Here is a 5,270-nt window from a genome sequence, read left to right as displayed (position 1 = left end):
CACCATGGATGGAGACAATAAAACAGTTGCTGCAGAAGGAACCTAGTGTCCACGTGTCTTCTTCCCGGCGAGAGGACCACGCGGGCTACAAAAACGCACCAACAGGTCACACATGAGGTCAGCATGGCCAGAGAGAAACCATGAACCGAACACTGCAAATGATATGTGGAGAATCAGAAGCTACTCAGGAGGAGGGAGGGATCCTGGAGAAAGTTCTGGAAAGACTATGTTACCTAAAAACACTAAATCAGAACAGTGCTTGATACTTTGTGATTGTGGTACAGATGTCAAACAAACACTGCGTGGGACCAAACTATGACTGGCCACCAGGTTGAGTGTATGTGGCCTGCCAAGACTGGTTCACTAAAAGATCCTGGACAGAGTCTCCAAGTACTTCTAGAGTGTCCCTATGCAGCCAGAGCTGGGCCTTGGATTTGCTACCCTCTTGCTTCAGTCCATCCAGAGTGGGGCATAAGCCACTGTTCTCAGCTTCATAAAGGAGGATTCTTGAGAAAAAGGCTCGAACACACTCATTTGCTTCCCCCATCGTTTTCCACTTCTAGCGCGAATGTGTGTGTGTGTGTGTGTGTATATGTGTGTGTGTGTGTGTGTGTGTGTGTGTGTGTGTGAACCAGAAGCCCCAAAGAGAGGCATGTGCACAAACACACAGTTCTCTTGGTTGTCCTTAACTCCAAAAGCATGCAGCCCTGCAGCAAAGGCTTCCAAGCTCCTAACTTTCAAGAGAACTACTCCCTTCCTTCTTTCCCTTTACCTGTGCTCCTAAGGTGGCAACCCTTTAAATTTTACCTTGGTTTTTAAACTTTCTTATCAATGGAGCCATGAGGCAAACTCGAATTTGTGTCTGGAATCTTTCATTCAGTATTCTGTGTCTCAATTTATTACATGCTGAATGTGAGCTCCTGGTCAACCATATGTTTCAAATATTTCTATCATGGCACAGGCTTTTTTTTTTCCACTCTCTTATTAGTGATCTTTGGTAAACACATTTTGATTTAATGTATTGTTATTACTGTGTGTATGTGTTCACATGTGCATGTGTCAGTGTGTGTGTTCCACAACATACATGTAGAAGTCAGAGGGTAACTTTCACCAGTTGGTTCTTGTTTGGTTTGGGGGACAAGAGAAGGAGATGCATATTTTACATCAAAGCAGACCAGCCTCCAGGTTCTCCCAGTATGATGGTTTGTACATGCTCAGGCCAGAGAATGGCACCATAAGAAGGTGTGGTCCTATTGGAGTAGGTGTGTCACTGTGGGTATGCACTTTAAGACGCTCATCCTAACTTCCTGAAACTGAGTATTCTGCCAGCAGCCTTCAGATGAAGATGTAAAACTCTCAGCTCCTCCTGCACCATGCCTGCCTAGATGTTGCCATGTTCCTGCCTTGATGATAATGGACTGAACCTCTGAACCTATAAGCCAGCCCTAACTTTAAATGTTGTCCTTATAAGAGTTGCCTTGGTCATGGTGTCTGTTTACAGCAGTAAAACCATAACTAAGACAGCCAGGATCCCTCAGTCCCTACCTGGCATATCCTCACCCCAACCCTGTACTTTCTAGCCCAGGGGCTGAGGCCAAGTTGTCCTTCACACAGAGGCTCTTCCCTATACAATCCAGACATTCTCTCTCTGTCTCTCTGTCTCTCTCTCTGTTTCTCTGTCTCTGTCTCTCTGTCTCTCTGTCTCTCTCTCTGTCTCTCTCTCTCTCTGTCTCTCTCTCTCTCTCTCTCTTTCTCTTTCTCTCTCTCTCCCTCCATCTCTCACTTATCCCTCTGCAATGCCCTTTCTCCCTTTCTCTTCCCCCCTCCCCAGCTCTCTCCCCATGATGACTTCCCTGGTCTCAGTCCTTGGGGCCTTGAACTCGCCCAAGAGCACATCACAATAGCCCTGCATTTAATATAATCTAATCTGGTTTGCATTGGCTCATTTCACTGGCAGAGAAATAACCAATCAATTCTCTCTTTCTACCACAGATTTGAAGACTGAACTCCAGTCACGAGGCTTGTGTGGCTTACATAACAGGTTCTGGGCCATCCGGAGACTCACAGAGAAACCCTATTTCAATCAATCAATCAATCAATCAATAAGAATTTAAAATTTTGATTTGTTCTTGTGACTGAGTTAAATTGGGGAGAATTAATTAGCCTTATAATAACTGTCTTTCAAAATGTCTCTTTACTTACTCTATTCTTTAATATTGGGTAGAAGTGGTTTGACCTAAGGTATTCCCTCTCTAGAGATGTTCATATGGCACTTTGCCTATGTGGCCTGGTTGACTTTAAAAGTAATTACATCATTTTCCTTATATGTGCTTTGTTTAAAAATTATAAATTCCAGCTAAAATGTTATTATAACAATAAAAATAGTTCAAGCATGAAGGAAAATTGGCACTTACCAAACAAAATTACACCTTGCAGTTAGCATTCGGTTTCATTGTTTCAAATTTTCAACAGAAATAAAACTCCAGGTGGTAACAAGGGTGGGTGGAATTGAAGTAATCTGAGGGGTTTGTTTTGTTTTGTTTTTTGTCTTTATTTTCTCTCTATGTTCAAATTCTCTTTCTGTCTTTGAGACAGGGTTTCATGGATCCCTGGCCAGTCTTGAACTCCTGATCCTCAGACTCCCTACTTCTGAGGTGCTGGGATTATAGGTGAGAGCTCAGATTCTTTATTTAAAACATACTGCTTAAATTCATGAGTGAGCAGATCCAGGGGAGGAGATCAGTTAGCCACCAGAGTGAGATATGTCTAGCCCCAGGTGTACTGGACAGTTGTCCAGTCTTCTTTTATGGAGGTGAAGATACTGTATCTCTGTCAGGATCCCACACACACACCTTGATATTGCTGCTTCCTTCCCCTCCGTTGCACTCTTTGATGAAGACAAGTTCGTCTTTACACGGGCTTGCTCCTCAGTTCATCCTCCCTCCTACTTTCTGTATTTTTTGCATTCTGTTGGAGGAACCTAAAAGACCTGTTGTCTTTATTTTTGCTTTTGTCAAGAGACAAAAATTGTGACAAATTTGGTGAAATCATCTAATTGGATTTTATTTGCAATTCATGAATTACAGAATCTCCTCTAAAAATGCAAAAGAGACTCCCAGAACCTCAGCAGAGAAAGTTGGTTTCAAAGACAGGAAAGGAGGTTGAAGAGATGGCTCAGTGGTTAGGAGCACCTGCTGCTCCAAGGACCCAGGTTCAGTCCCCAGCAACCATGTAGCAGCTCACATCTTTAACTCCAGTTCTAGAGAATCCCATACCCTCTTCTGAACTCCACAGGCTTTTGCACACACATACACTCAGGCACACACATAGACACATGAAATAAAGAAATACTTTTAGAAATAAAGGCCAAAGAAGGCAGATTCAGGAAACAAAAGCTGGGTCTGCTAGAACTGCATTCCTTTGATTTTACTTGTATGGGAGTAGGGGGGATTTATCGTGCTTGTTAAGTTTTTATCTCTTTCCTGATTTCTCAAAAGGACAAATAAACAACCTGGGGTTAGTTTGGTGATAAGAAACTTCAGTTCAAGTGACTCCACTATGGTCTGATTTCTGTTGGAGGTTGGTTCCAAATCTCAGATACAATCAGTGGCTGAAAATTTTTACCTAACAGTTTATATTACTACCTAAAATGTGTATCAATTAATCCAACATAATTTTTGAAATGATCAGTCTTTTTCTACCCTTCTGCAGGGTTAGTTTTGTTAAAACTCAACTGGCGGGCTGGTGAGATGGCTCAGCAGGGAAGAGCACCGACTGCTCTTCAGAAGGTCATGAGTTCAAATCCCAGCAACCACATGGTGGCTCACAACCACCCAAAATGAGATCTGATGCCCTTTTCTGGTGTGTCTGAAGACAGCTACAGTGTACTTACATATAATAAATAAATAAATCTTAAAAAAAAAAAAAACTCAACTGGCTATTTAATAACCTGTGAACTCTCCCGGCTCTGCTTTGTTCCGTTGGTTGGTTTGACACTCACTTCCAGACTTCCACATCGCATCTTTTCTGTTAACTTTCAGCTTTGATGTCTGGTGGCTCATGCCCACGTGCTCTCATGTTTCTTAATGTTTTTCTCAGCTGTCCATGTCCATCACCTGTTAACAAACTTGAGACTCAGTGTATTTCTTTTTTTTCTAAAAAGACAACAAAAAGCCGGGCGGTGGTGGCGCACGCCTTTAGTACCAGCACTTGGGAGGCAGAGGCAGGTGGATTTCTGAGTTAGAGGCCAGCCTGGTCTACAGAGTGAGTTCCAGGACAGCCAGGGCTACACAGAGAAACCCTGTCTCGAAAAACCAAAAAAAAAAAAAAAAAAAAAAAAAAAAGGAAACAAAATAAAAAGACAACAAAAGACAGCAAAGCTTGCTGGGATTTTGATTGGAGTTACTTTAAACGGGAGACAAACTAGGAAGGAACTGACATCTTACCATATTTTACAATGTCAAGCTTTCAAGTGTGAGGGCAATCGGCCCATCCCTTGCCAGGGTTGATTAGACTGGTTAGCTGGCTAGGTGGGTGTTCCCTTCCTAGTCACCACTCCATGTGCTTCCCTTCTGAAGCCACACCCCCCATCACTCCGTGTGCATCCCTCCCAAAGCCATGCCCTCAATTGAAGAGAAAGCCCTTCTCCAAATAGAGGAGGACTAGCCTTCAGTCAAGGGCCCCTGCTAGAACCTCCAAACAAGCTCTCAAGGGACAATATCAAGCTTTCTTATATATCTGTAATTGACAATGTGAAGGTCTAACACCTGACTTCACTTCCTTTGATGGTCTCTGGAGAGTGTGAAAGATGAGATTCTGCGTCCATTTCTGTCACATTCTTCCCAGCTTGGGGTGTCCGCAGTTACAGATGACAACTCTCATGACAGCACATCAGGCCCTAGATGATGGCTCACAACTTCCACAAGATCTGCAGCAACTCTTAACAAGATGAGAATAAAAAATGGGAAGGGGGTACTGGAAGGATGGGTTTCTTCCAGGACGCCCCTCCCCCGCGCCCCGACAAATGTTCCAGACACCCAGGAGTTAGTGGTCAGTGGAGCCATGATTTACATGGAAGAAAAGTGCCCTGGACCAGCAATAGTGAAAATGGAGAAAAAAAATCACTGAATTGTTCTCTGAACTCTAGTTCAGGAGCTAACTAATCTTTACATCACAGGGGGCAGAGCAGAAAACTCTCACATCTCACCTGCTCTAAAAACAGTGAGCAGCCATTTCCCTTGGTGCCTCCTCTGTTTGAAAGCACAGCCAAT

The 5,270-nt window shown here is 43.4% G+C and overlaps 1 long non-coding RNA gene across 2 annotated transcripts; it reads right to left on the bottom strand.

Annotated features, from left to right (window-relative positions):
* Nucleotides 1-3,964: 3,964 nt before the first annotated feature.
* On the bottom strand, nt 3,965-5,270 carry LOC116082284. Of its 2 annotated transcripts, XR_004115232.1 has the most exons (3): nt 5,207-5,270; nt 4,767-4,938; nt 3,965-4,115 (listed from the first exon to the last, which is right to left on the bottom strand). It is a non-coding gene; the product is annotated as an uncharacterized LOC116082284 (long non-coding RNA). The 2 variants fall into 2 exon arrangements; XR_004115231.1 differs by lacking the exon at nt 3,965-4,115 and having other exon boundaries at nt 4,723-4,938.

This window comes from Mastomys coucha, unplaced genomic scaffold (genome assembly GCF_008632895.1).
Source record: "Mastomys coucha isolate ucsf_1 unplaced genomic scaffold, UCSF_Mcou_1 pScaffold7, whole genome shotgun sequence".
Lineage (NCBI taxonomy): Eukaryota > Metazoa > Chordata > Mammalia > Rodentia > Muridae > Mastomys > Mastomys coucha.
This window is presented reverse-complemented; position numbering and strand designations above follow the sequence as displayed.